Source organism: Aotus nancymaae, unplaced genomic scaffold (genome assembly GCF_030222135.1).
Source record: "Aotus nancymaae isolate 86718 unplaced genomic scaffold, 86718_ANA_hifiasm-v0.15.2.pri h1tg000008l, whole genome shotgun sequence".
NCBI lineage: Eukaryota > Metazoa > Chordata > Mammalia > Primates > Aotidae > Aotus > Aotus nancymaae.
The window spans coordinates 40,257,007-40,271,984 of record NW_026988419.1 but is presented as its reverse complement, the minus strand read 5'-3'; the positions used below and the strand labels follow the sequence as shown (position 1 = coordinate 40,271,984).

Below are 14,978 nucleotides of genomic sequence, written 5' to 3'. Positions count from 1 at the left end.
TGAAAGAAGAAAATAAAGAAAGGAAGAAAGAAAGAAGGCAAAAAAAAAAAAAAGGACAACATGCTAAAGATGAGTGAAAGAAGAAAGAATGGCCAATGGTAGGGCTCTGAAGAACACTGATATTTAGAACACTGGTGGAAGCAGATGATTTGGCTAAAGGAATTGAGGAGTGTGAAATGCTTAGGATGGATCCCAAAGAAAATAAATATAGAGAAGATAATAGTTTAGAAAGAAAGAGTAAATAAGTCAAGAGCTAACATGTGTTTTGGTCAAAGGCATGAAAGTACATATTGAAAACCAGAAGTTATTAACTGATTACAAGTTTCATGGAACTGGACTGTAATAGTAAATGGCAAATGAAAGAAAATAGACTGTAGAAAAAAATTAGATTTTTACCTAAGTAAAGATGCTATTTTTTTTTAAAGACAGGAAAACTTTAAGCAGTTTATGTTCAGTAAGGAAAGACTAAATATGGAGAAAGTGAAGATATGGAAGAACAAAGCGACTGACCATGTTCATTGGGCAAAGAGGAAGATATCAGATTCAGAAGAGGTAAAATAAAAAGCTATGGGCAAGTAAAAATAGATCAAATGAACAATATTATAGTGACGCCAGAAATAGACCAAGATAAATATACCTACTGATCTTTAACAAAGGAGAAAAGACAGTATATTGGAGAAAATGCAATATTTTTCAACAAATGATGCTGGAACAATCCACATGCAAAACAACAGCAACAACAAAAACAAGAAGATATAACCCTTACACCTTTCAGTAACTGAAAATAAACAGTTCCAACTGTAAATTATGGAACTACTGGCCTTTTGAAGATAACACAGTAGAAAATCTAGATAACTTTGGGTTTGGCAATTACTTTATATAGGACATCAGAGTCACAATTCATGAACGAAAGATTTGATATGCTGGATTTCATTAAAATTTAAAGCTGCTCCGGAAAGAAAATGCCCAGAGAATGAGAAGACAAGCCGCAGACTGAGAGAAAATATTTGCAAAGGGCATATTTGTTAAAAGACGATTATCCAAAATATGCAAATAACCATTAAAACACAACAATTTAAAAATGAACAGTTTAAAAAATGAGTCAAAACTGTGAACATATACTCCACCCAAGATGATATACAGATAACAAATAATCATATTAAAAAAATGCTCCACATCATATGTCATTAGGCAAACACAAATAAATAAGACGATGAACTATCACTGCATACCTATTAGAATGGCCAAAATCCAGAACACTGACAAAATCAAATGCTGATGAAGATGGGATACAACAAGAACTCTCATTCACTGAGGAGAATTACAATGGTACAGCCACTTTAGAAGACTGTTTCTTACAAAACTAAACATGATTGTATAATGCAACCTAGTAATAACACTCTTTGATATTTATATAAAGTAGTTACAAGCTATTTCTGTGCAAAAACCTGAACGTGAATGTTTATAGCAGCTGTATTCATAATTGATGAAACTTTGAAACAATTATGATGTCCTTCAGAAAATGAATGGATAAGTAAACTTTGGTATATCTAGGATGACTCTCATTTATTACATGAAATATTATTCAACACTAAAAAATGAGTTATCAAGTCATGAAAATACACAGAAGAAACTTCAATGCATATTATTAAGTGAAAGAAGATGATGTGAAAGGGCTACATACTATATAATTTTGAATATATATATTCTGGAAATGGCGAAACTTTGGAGACAATAAAAAGATCAGTGGTTTGCTGGGCACGGTGGCTCATACCTGTAATCCCAGCACTTTGGGAGGATGAGGCGCATGGATCACGAGGTCAGGACTTCGAGGCCAGCCTGACCAACATGGTGAAAACCCGTCTCTACTAAAAATACAAAAATTAGCTGGGTGTGGTGGCACCCACCTGTAATCCCAGCTACTCAGGAGGCTGAGGCAGGAGAATTGCCTGAACCTGGGAGGTGGAGGTTGCAGTGAGCCAAGATCGTGCCACTGCACTCCAGCCTGGGCAGTAGAGTGAGACTTCGTCTCAAAAAAAAGGAGAAAGAAAAAAAGAAAAAGATCAGTGGTTGCCAGGGACTGGGAAAATAGAGGGATTTATAGGCAAAATATAAAGGATATTTAGGACAGTGAAATTATTCTGAATAGTACCATAACAGTGGATATATGTCATTATATAGTTCTTCATATCCATAGAAAATATAACAGCAAGAGTGAACTTTAATGTAAACTATGGTCTTTGAGCAATAATGATGTATCAGTGTAGGTTGGTCAGTTGTAATAAATGTATCACGCTGGTGGGGAATGTTAATAGCGGGAGAAGCTTTGTGTGCTGGAGGGCAGGAAGTATATGGGAAATCTCCCTGTCTTCAGCTGAGTTTTACTGTGAACTGCAAATTGCTTCAAAAGTAAAGTCAATTTAAACAAAATAAGCCCTGGACATGATTGAGGATTGCTTATTAAACATCTTCTGAGAGTGTGGTTAAAAGGAAATAAATGTGGATATAAATATGTTTCTAGCTGGTAGGATAGAAATGAGTGTTTTCTGCAGAAAACCTTTTTATAAATTAGGTAAAAAGAAGGGCAGCATTAAAAAAGTAACAAATGTTAGGAACAACTTCATAGCAAATAAAAATAGAATAACTACTGTATAGACTATAGATTCTCATTGGCACCTATCAGCATTGCCACATCTTTTTTCTTCCTTGTGCTAGTCAACTGCACAGATTTAAGAGAAGCAGAGTAGTATATTTGATTTATACATAGTTGGAGATTTGCCAGGTAAGACCATTTAAAGACAAAAAGACAAGGGAATTAAAGATGACTAGAAAGGAGCTAAGTAACTCATCAGTGCTCTAACTTTACAGTGTAAAGCAGAACAGAATGTTTAGTGAGATGCTTAACTTTATCAGTAGTCACAGGATGAAATAGAAGTCCTAATATATAACATTTTTTTCAATTTTGTGTTTTCATTTTATGAAAAGGAAGAAACTAAAAATATGGTGTCAGTGTAAAATACATTTAAATATAATATCTTATGAACAATTTGGTATTGCTGATATTAATTTGTGAAATCAGAAGCCTCTAATTTTTATCAACTTTCCTATGGTATTTTTCAATAACAACCAGTTAAATAGGTCAATCTCTCATTCAGCTTTACATAATAGATATTTGTTTCTGTTCTTGTCACACATGTAAATAAATTGAAATGGAATATTGGTTTTCTTAGTGCACATATTACAGCAAATGCAAATGAGAATCTATTTTGAGGTCCTCTTCTGACTTATAATTACTCAAATATTTAAATGAGGTAAATTTAGGAAGTCCTGTGGAGAATATTTTTTACTTTGAATATGCCTGTTAAGGTCATACAGAAATAAGCTTCAGGTTTTTTTAATCCATATGTTCAAGAATAATATCATGGAAGATAGACTTGCATATGATGAAGTATAAAGATAAAGCACTAAATAGTACTGGCAATAAGTTCAAACTAAAGCCAGTGAGTTGTCTGATAATACTCTTTGGGGAACAACTATATAATATTCCAACATGATGTGGTTAAGATCTCTGAGCCTATTTTAAAAAGTTAAACTTTATATAAAGAATAAACATATCAGCCCTAGATATAATTTCAGATAGTAGATTTTTTAAATTCCTTTCTTTGTTCTACTTTTTATAACTCTGTAACTACAGCTATATGGGTCATATATTATCTTCTCAACTTAACAATGTCTTGTCTTCACTTAAAACCAGCATTGGTTCCAAGTGTTTGTTTCATAGCTGAGTTACATATTCAAACAAAACGTATAAATCTTAAAGTTTCTAAAAACATTATTATATATTTTAGAATTCTGTTATATTTCAAAATGTACTTTTTGCTTAAGAATTACATAAAACTTAGACATTTAAGTGTGGGCCAATCAAAAAATAAAGATAATTTGCATTTTTCACACATTTTAAAATATGCACTCCTATAGTTTTGAAATATTTTATATTTATGTCAAACTTCATCACTTTCAGATTAAATGTTTCCAAATGATAAGATTTTTTTACCTACATTAATAAGCTTGCTCCAGTTTAACACATTGCATTTTTTTGACTTCTTGACTCATTTATTATAAAAGCTTTATACGTTTTATGGACATTATTATACTCACCAATTGATCTTCTGTTGATTGTAGTCCTTCTTGATATTCATTCAGGGAGCTAGAAAGAATCAATCATAACTCCCTACATCTAGGACAAAAAAACTGACCTATATATTATTTGCATTTATCGATGAGTATTTATGAAGTCATGATTTATCTTATTGAAAAATGTACTGTAATCTCTGTAAGTTTACACTCTGATAGAGGTTATATGACATGAACATAAATTACTATTATATAAGACATCTTGCAATAATTGCTATAAAATCTGTACAAAGAGTCATGGAAACAGCACTAAAAGTATTTTGAGCTAAATCCCAGAAGACACCATGACGGAAAGAACATTTGGATGGGCTTCTGAAAGAGATGTAGATCAATTCATTCCATTTTCAATATCCATTTACAGTGAATTTTAAATTCAATGAGTTGTTACTTCTATGTGACACCACTCAGGTTCTATAGATCTTTTTCATTCTACTTCCACTTTGAATTGTGCTCTATTTTCACTTTGAAATCCTTATTCCTTTCATCTACGATAGTAATTTTCTCTTTTGGCTATGGGATATTTAACAGAGTTAGGTAATCATGGTACTTTCCTGGAGGTAGCTCATAAAAGCCAAAAATAGTCAATAGAGCCTTGTTTCACCTGTTTTCCCAGGAAATTGGCAACGGCACCTCAGGTGACATAATCCTTTATTCCCTCTTTCAATTTTTAAAGTACATAAACACACACATGCCTGCACACACAGTGTGCACCAGGGTACTATAATCTTCTTTACATTTTGCTTCCAGAATTTGAATTAAAAAAAATTAAATGTCAAATGTATATGTTAAATGTGAGGAGAGTTTCACAAAGAACAAGACCTTGCTCCAAACTTTGTCTCTCCTCTGATTTCGATTCATTTGAGAATCAGAATAAGTAAAGGAGATACATATTTAAACCTTGGCTTTATTAATGAGAGGTCAGCTTTTAGAGAATGAATGTTGTTCATAGTTGTAGCAAGTGGAATCCGTGACATGAACTCCAGGCTTAGGCAGTGCAGGGCCTGAGCAGGTCTTTCACCACAGGAACAACCTTTTTCTCTTTCAGTAGGTAAAACGGGCCTGTCTCCTGGGCAGCTCACATCTAATGGAGAAAAAAGAGAGCAAGTGCCCTGAAACACATGCTAATTTTCTCCCTTACTAATTCTTCAGTCAGACAAATGAGTAAGGAGAGAGGCAGAAGGGTGTGTGTGTGTGTGTGTATGTGCATACATCTCTCTATATATGTTTTGTAAAATACACAATTGAATATATTTTATTTTACTGCACTGTTGAATTTTAAACACCACCTTTATGATATAGATCTTTTTCATTATCCTTTGTAGTGAAGCTCCTCTTTCTACTTCCAGTACAAGTAACACATAATTTTCTCTCTGTCACTGTAGTTTTGCTTTTTTTGGTATTTCAAAAAAATGGAATCATATAGTATATGGCCTTTTGGGTCTGGCTTCTTTCACTGAGAATAATAATTCTAAGATTCATCAAAGTTGTTGCATGTCTCAGTATTTGTCCTTTTTATTGCTATTATTTTGCTGTATGGATAGAACAACATTTTTTACATACGTAGTTAGATTGAAATTGGTTTATATCCAGTTTTTTGACTGCTATGGGTAATACAGACATGAACACTTCAGTAGAAGTCTTTGCATCAACATACATTTTTCATATAATTTTTGCAAATATCTAGAAGGGGTATTGCTGGTTTGTGCAGTAGTTATATGTTTAACTGCAAAAGTAATTATTAAGCTCTTCTTTAAAGTGAATGCACTATTTTACATCCTGCCAGATATAGACACGGATATGACTTTCTCCACATCCTCAACTCCCTAAGACTATCTAGCCCTTCATATAAAACAGATTTTTATTTTCAATTCTGTTTATTAATGATATCAAGCACATGGCCTTGTAAACTGCATAGCATTACACCATTTTTTCCCAAGCTGACCAATTTTGTTTTTTATTAGGAAGTTCAGCCTATGCAGTATGGAATAATACACTCAAACACTTAGTTATTCCTTTGGTTTATATTATGTTTAACTTAAATTTTACTTTATATTATTTCATTCTATCTTTCTCTCCTTTCTTGTCTGGTTTAGTGATGGTGCAATTTTTTTTTCTCTTTTTATTTTAAATAGTTATTTTCCAGTTGTGGATAGCGGTTGTTAACCACATATTTCTCTTCTTTAAATTCAAGTTCCCTCATTTGTCCAGTGCTCTGTCAAAACAGTACGACTAAAAATAGAGAATGCTTTTACTTCCAAACGTCACCTTCCATCAACACATTCCTTATTTATAATTCTTAATGTAATTTGTAATTGTATCTCCTTTACATTTTTAAATTTTTTAATCTTTCCTTCTTACTGACAATTTGAAAACTTTAAAATGTGAAATAGTTTTCTCAGTATAATTTTAGAGTATTACATCCACCTTTGTATCAGGTGTTCTTAAGCTCATGGTCCACAAGTATAATTCAAGGTGTCTGTGAACTTGAATTGTGTAATGTGGCCATAAATATTTTAAAGTTTCTTCCATTGAGACACGGAGCTTAATTCTCCTTTTCTCACTCTGTCAAAGATTTAGTGATTTGCTTGACCAATAGATTATGGTGTAAACGACATTGAGTCTCCTGAAGCTAGATTGTAAGAGGACTTGCAGCTTTTGCCTAGGATGCTGAAGCTGATCTTGAAGGGCTCCCTTTTGGAATGCAGCCACCATGAGAGGAGAAGTAAAGCTGAGTAACAGGTAACTCAAGCAACTATTCCTACTTAGCCCCCACAGAGCCTTCAGGAAATCACACCCCCATCTGATATCTGATTAAATGAGGCATGTCAAGTGAAGATTTGCTCAATCTTGTCAACCAAAGAACTATGAGGGATAAAATGTAAAACAGTTTTGAAGCCACTAAGTTTTGGAGTGCTTTGATACATGTAGATAAATAAATAGAGCAAAAAAATTATATTTTATATTTTCTAAATTCCCTTTAAAAATTACATTTCATTTATGTATATGTTTAAACAAAAATACAGTAGTATTTGCAACACTTTTCTTTTTTCACTAATAGAAAAAAATGGATATTTTTATATGACATACAGTTGGGGTATATATTTTTAAAAAAACGTTTATCAAAATTACTACTTTCAAATTACAAGATTATTATTCATGAAATAGTTGTTGTCATTGTGTTAATAAAGACAGATATCATATTACAAATTTGCTTTTAAAATTTTGGTGATTATATTTCAATATAATCGGTTGTCTTTAAAATTACCTGAATTTAATTATAAGCATTTAAAAAACATTATTCTGAAGGAGGGTCTTAAGGCTTCCAATGTCCCCAAAAGGGGTACATGACGCAAACGTCGTGAAGAAACTTCCTTTTCAGGAAGTCTTTTTCTTCCCAAGAATCTCTACTTAGTATTTCTATTACTAATGTCCATTCCTTTAGTTTTAACAATATGATTAAAAAATGGAGGAAAAATATGTTAAGGTACATTGTTAGACTGAAAATGAAGAATTTATAAATACATGTGTCTGTATCTTCGAATTTACCTCTTGTAGAAGTTACCAAATTCTATATTGTGTTTAGATCATGTACATCCAGGGGTAACTTTATTTTAAATTCCAGTAAAAGCATAAGTGACCACTACTCTGAACTCCTAATTTTCTAATCCCTGTTCAGAAGTTTTAAAGCAAAGTTTATATTGAAAGAACATAGGAAACAAAGGAGACACAATTTTTAAACCATGATAGATCATCTAGAGAGATCATCTATAACTTCTGAGAATAGCAGTATGCATATTTCTTTAACATTCTTTCCAACAATAAATATTTTTATAACTTTATGAAATTCTATAAATTATTCCATAAATCAAGACAGATAGTTAAGCTATCATGACAACTTCAGAACTCAGTGGTTTAAAACAAGTGTATTTATTGCTTTTATAAAGACAGTTACTGTTCCACGGGACAGTTCAGGGTGGCTAGCTACCATGGAATGACAGATACTCCCTTCCACATCAGTGATGGTTTTCTTTGAGCCTGCAGCAGGAGAATTCTGGACATGATTCTACCAGAATGAAATGCTTGTTCTCATAGTGACACATATTATACTATCTTACTCTAATGGAGTTAAAACTGTGCAAATGCTGTATGTACCTAGAGAGGGGAGAACTGGATATCTGGCTGAATAACATTTTTATCTAATGTAAACAATTTACAAATTTTAAAGTTAATATATATATTATGATTAAAGTCTCATACACAAATGTTTATCTTATAGTCAACCTGTAGTAAGAGAAACTGACAAACAGCATCTTTATGACATATTGATCACCAGGAAGACAAAACACATCTGTAACTCATGGTAAGTGATAGAACTTAGGAAATGTAATCTTCATTAGATCTTTATTATTATTATTATTATTATACTTAAAGTTCTGGCGTACATGTGCAGATCGTGCAGGATTGTTGCATAGTTATACACATGACATGGTGGTTAAAGTTTTACCCAAATGTCTTAGTCATCTAACAAGGCAATTTCTCTTAGTTCACGCTATTACAAATATTCTATATTGTTCATCATTCTTAGTCTCACAAAGAGGGGCAAATTACTACATCCTATTTGAATAAACAAAGTATTTTAGGCTGACTTCTTATGTGTAAACTTCTTAATCTGTATCATAACTGAGACTTTTCATAAAGATTGAATAGCAAGAAACATAGATTATTTCATTCATAATTTTTTTTTTTTTTGTAAAAAATGTGCCCTAAACTTCTGATTCCATGATCTATCTCTCTTTCCTCTGCTCTTCTCTCTCTCCCACTCCCCCACACACATCCGTGGCAAAACAAAGACTTAGGAAGGCAAAGAAAAAGGAAGAAAGAAGCATGTAGAAAACAATTATAGGCAAAGAGTGCAAATGCATTAGAGTTCAAAAGGATTGGCTTTCCAAATTTAAAATATTTAAAAAACTGAAATATAAAAAAGGAAAAAAGAAAAATTTTGCTAAGCCTACAGGGACTGTCCATCCTCCAGTTACTGTGTCCTTGACGTATTCTGCACTTGCCTTCATCGGCATCACTGCACCTAGGTTATTCAGAAGTGCATTGTTTTGTATTATTATTTTCAAACCTTTGCCATTTTGTCAGTGTTTTGGACGTTGGTTTACCATTATACAATTCACATAATAAAGCTGGGTCTTTATCTTGTTCTTTGCTCTCTCCCCAGTGCCACATTACCATCTGGTATACCATAGTATTTATGGTATACCAGTCAATATTTTTGTGAATGACTAAATTAATAGATTAGATTGAATTTGTTAATCATTGTTATTAAGTTGCCCAAAGTACTACTGCTTATCTGCTTTTCTTTGAGAGAAATCATATTAAAATTTCTCAGTATGGGTATGAGTTTGTGTTTTGATTTTCTTCATAATTTTATCACATTTGATTTTTTTATATTAATATGTTGTATTTGATTGTATTGAAATTATAGTTTTATGTATTGTTGCCTTGTCTTTACATCAGCATTAAATATATGATATTTTCCTTTACGCTACTTTGTCTTCTATGAATTTTTGTCATTTCTGCCATTCTCCTTGGTATTGCCCATCAGGTGGGCATTGCTGATGACTGCAACAGGGTCTCCTTTGGGAGTTACCAGGCCTCAGGAAAAGTCAGCGGATACGAGCCCCATCCTGCCTTTCCCAGGAATCTTCTGCCTGCTGCCTCTCAGCCTCTACTGCTATCAGTTCCTGCCACCTCAGAAGGGCAGCTCTGGATATACCGAACCCATCTTTGGCAGTGGTTTCCTTCATGGGCTTTGATTCTCATCCTCAAAGCTACCTCATTCTACCCTGCCTACTTTCAGATCTTCTGGAGTTCCATACTATGCTTGGGCTTCTAAGAATCTTTCTGGTGTGGGAGTGAATGGATACTTGGACCAAAAATTAAGGATTTTTACATATTATTATTTTCATTGACTTCCGTGTTTGTCACAATGGATGAGGACTGCAGTCTGTGCCCCTGGAGCCACCTTGAAACCTGGAACTTAGCACGGCACTTGAAATAGGACCCACTCTTTTGTCTCTGGATATTTCTTTTAGTTATTACTTCAACTTAATCAAAATAATTTAGTTACTTGTTACTAAACCATATTCCCTTCCGTTCCATTTTGTTATTTAATTTCACAGCATTCTTACAAACTATACATTGAATTTAACGTATTTTAGAAAGAGGTACCATTTTTAGTGGCAATCAGACATGAAACATCACTTCCATCATGTTGATTATGGAAAACAAAACATAAATAAGGAGTTTTATTACACTATGTGTGAAAAACTTCAGATTTTAAACTAGATTTCTTTATACTGTATCACATAAATGAGACTTCCTATATGTAGTGATTTACATGTATTTATGTGGACATGTAAGACACAGTATCCATATTAATTGGGATTGTTAGAATGTTTATATGTTTACTTTTATAATTTTTATTGTTTCTATTTTAGTTCATATCTAGAATTTATATTTTTCAGAAATAATTCAAATATTCTTCAACAGGGTAAATATTTTTAGATATTATTATAGTATACTTAAAGGAACTATATCTTTTATTCTTTTTTAATGAATTTCACATATTACATACCACATTTTTAAAATATGATTGAATTGTGAATTCCTTTCATCCTTCTTTTAATGACTAGGGTTTCAAAAATAGACTTGTAAGTTGATTGCTTTTTAAATGAATTTTAGTCAACCATCTCCAATTTGGTCTTTTAACTAATATAATTATTAACTTGCTTCTTCTGAATTACCAGTCAGTAAGTAATTCAAATAAGCATTTGAGGATCCTGTCTCCTGGGTCCATCTAAGAATCCCAAATCCTTTTGATGGTAACATCTTTTAGCCCACACTTTATCATGGAGATTTGCCATGGGTACTAAGCAGGACATCATAATGTCAAATGTGTTAGTCCATTTAACAAGTCTCTTAATCAATTTACTGCCTTGGCTTAAGGCTACCTCTGGATTCTCCTGTCAAGGAAAAATTTTGCATAATTTGTGATGTGGAAATATTTTACTTAAGCTGTTTATATAATTCTGACTTTTTCCTTGGAGACTTGCTGTACAAGTTTTCTATCCTTCCCTTCCTCTTTGATCTAACGCTGTCAGAAATTCATTTACATTTCAGACTCTCTGGTTAAATACATGTCCTTTGGGTTATGAAGAATTGTGAAATGACAGAATTGGACATAAATGTATAAATTTCATGATCTATTGAAGTATCGGTTACTTCATTTCATCCACTTATTTTAAGTGCTTGTCTATTATGTGTGTTGTATATGTGTGTGCATATATATATAGATATAAATTTATATACTTGTGTGCACATATGCACACACATTTAAAAATATATACACAAAATTGGGATGCCTTATTTTCAAAAATACCCATATGGTGAAATTCCTTACTAATGTCAATTATTGAAAGAGTGTTTTAACTTTGTTTCTGCAATTATTCTGACTGTAAATCTAAATATGTTTGTTGCTACAGCTTTGATATTTCTTCTTAGAAGCACTTGTTGTAATAGAATTGTATTTTAGAATAACTGCCCCTGACATCTTTATTTTACCTAATAACTTCTTTTTTAAAAAATTGCTTGTCAAAGATTATACCTAAAATGCTATTTATTGTAACTTGTTTTACTTTTCAGGGCACAGAAGACTTCCTTTAAATACACTTTCTTTAATAATAATAAAAACTATTAGCAATATATTTCCTATTTCAAGTTGCTATGATCTCAAACAATTAGTAACCATTCTTTGTAAACACTCTGGCCATATAAATTAATTTTTAACTTATATATATATATATATATATTGCAAAAATAATCTAATAAAAGCTGGTATGATTGTAGTTTTGAAGTTTAAAGGAATCTCAGGGTTTAATATTAAATATGTTAGCTATAAAAAGTATTAAATATATTGGGTTGACTTGTGTCCTAGTCTATTTTCTGCTGTTATAACAGAGTGCCCCAAACGGGATAATTAAATAATATGGCTGAGTGTGATGGTTCATACATGTAATCTTAGGAATTCGGGAAGCCTAAGAGGGAAGATTGCTTGAGCTCAGATATTTGAGACCAGACTGGGCAACATAGAGAAACTCTGTCTCTAATAAAAATATTTTTTTTTAAAAAATAGCAAAGAATGCTGATGCACACCTTTAGTCCCTCATACTTGGGAGTCTGGGCTATGAGGATTGCTTGAGCCCAGGAGACTGAAGTTGCAGTGAGCTATAATTGACTGCACTCCAGCCAGGGAGACAAAATGAGACTCTGTGTCAAAAAAAGAGTATAACTTTAAATGGCTCACAGTTTTAGAGGATGGGAAGTCCAAGAGCATGGAATCTGGCAAAGGAAATCTCACGGCAGAAGGATAGAAGGGCAAGTGCATGTGAAAAATAGAAGTACAAGAGGCCAGGCTCTGTTTTATAACTTAATGCTCTTGCAATAAGTTACCAACTCCCATGATAATGACATTAATCTACTTATGAGGCAGAGTCTTTATGACCTAAAAACTTCTTATTGGGCCCCACTTCCCAATACTGTTCCATTGAGGATTAAGTTTCTAAAATATGAATTAGGGGGCACATTCAAACCATAGCAGCGTGACTGTGAAAAACATAAACTCTGTATTTTAAACAGAGGCAGCAATATCATTTCTTTATAAAGTTTGTTGAAATTTGCTCAGTAATTTCTAACTTTAAAAATATAATTTCATATTAGTTTACTATGTAAATTATTAACTTAATTATACATAATCTTTTTGCTGTATGTAAAGCCCTAACTCAATCTACATCCTGCAAAGGCTACAAAATGAAACCAAAATTCTGTAAATAGGCTTAAATAGCACCTGTAAAGCTTTGGGTTTTTTTTTTTTTCTTGAATTTAGTGAAGAAAATGGTTAACACATATAAAAAATAGACCACAGGAAATATAATACGATTCTACTCATAAAACATTGAAAAAGTAACACCATGGTTTACAGTAATAAGCAGTAGAACTAAGAAATAAGCCAACCTAGATAATCAAGTTGAAATTGAAAAAAATTCCACTGTAAAGTTAAACTTTAAATATAGTAAATATTAGACAAACAGTAAAACAAGCCAAAATGTTGAAAATGGATGCAAATAAATATTGTTAAAACATAATCTCCTAAAAACTGGTTTAATTATAAACTTATTGGATTAATTTTTGCTGCTATATTATCAACTTTTTTCTGTTTTAAGTATTTGTAAGCATTAATAATTTCAACATTTATGAGCATTAATAACAAAAAATTGCTTTTTAAAAGCTTACTATCTTTTTACCCTCACCAGTTAGTTAAAATATAGCTTTTTAAATTCTTGTCTAAAACAAGTAAAGCAAAATAAATACTAATAAGAGCAAACTAAAAGTGCATGTGATGAGATACATTACTTTTCATGCTTTTCAACGTTTCATCTCTCAGTTTATGCTACAAAACTTCCCCTTTCCTTTCAGCATGTATAGAGAGAATAGTCTGGGGAGAATGCTATAAACACACCGGATTACTTCTATTTTATAGTGTTGGGGACCTCACTGAGGTTGCTCAATCATGAATCATATTTATTTATCAAGCGGTTGGCACAGGACTCAGATCAGGTCACCCAGAATTTTTCTCTAGGGCTAGTTACTTGCCTTTGACATAGAGATTTTTTTTTCCTCCTTTCAGATCTCCGGCTGAAAAGACAAGGACTAATTTTAACTGAAATTACATTCTTATTCTGCATTTAAAAAAGCCCTAAAGAAATGATTGTTTGATAAAAGAATTACAGATTTTGTTTTGCCTTTTTCACATGGAGAATAGTGAAGAGTGAGGAATTTTTGTCTTCCATGTGGCACAAATTACCATAATTGTCAGAATTTTCTTATTTAACTTTTATCTTCCTCCAACAATCTAAGGGTTTCCCACTAAAACATTTAAAATGAAATGAAATAAGTCACTAATCCTGTTTATTTTATATGTTAAACATCTACATAAGTATGATCATAAATGCAGATGATAGGTATTATTAACCTTATAGAAAACCCTTAGCTTTCCTGCATTATTCAAATTATTTAATCATGTAGATGTGTTTTTTCATCATTTTTTTTTTTTTGATATAAGAATTAGGCTGAGAGATCCAAAGATAATGATATAATGAGGTATCTGTGCCTGTGTACACAGGTTTCTCTTCCAAGTAACCTACCTGTTCTTTGTCCTCATCCTCCAAACTGAGCTTGAAGTTTTTTGTATGTGGAAATTCTAAGATGTTCTTCATATAAGTCCTTAAAATAATTTCAGTAGAAGAATTTACTACATTTCAGCTGTGCGGCTTTCTGGTTTTGAAGAAACAGGATATTTTGTAGACATCTCATACATGACCCTGGGCTTTTTTCTGATTTTGGATTTGTGCATTTCCTGATGGCTTTCTTTTATGCAGTGTGCCCTGTTCCATATACATAATGAGCTGCAAGAAGAGAATTGAACTCCACTGGAAAGAAAGTGTGTTTATCAGTCAGGCTACATACTGACTGCAGTTAGTCTTGAGAGTCTGCCCTACATCTCTCTAACATACTCAGATTGACGGATCAATTGCTATCAAAAACATTGGCACCAGGGCACAGCAAGAGAAACCAAGAATGAGCCACACCAACAAATTTTCTACTCATTGAACAGATATGGTCATATGACTCATCCAAGATGACTAGAAAATACATGAATA

At 32.4% G+C, this 14,978-nt stretch overlaps 1 long non-coding RNA gene across 1 annotated transcript; it reads left to right on the top strand.

Annotated features, from left to right (window-relative positions):
- Positions 1–6,804: 6,804 nt before the first annotated feature.
- On the top strand, positions 6,805–10,029 carry LOC135273616 (uncharacterized). Its single transcript, XR_010341364.1, has 3 exons — positions 6,805–6,933; positions 8,471–8,554; positions 9,806–10,029. It is a non-coding gene; the product is annotated as an uncharacterized LOC135273616 (long non-coding RNA).
- The last annotated feature ends 4,949 nt before the right edge of the window (positions 10,030–14,978 follow it).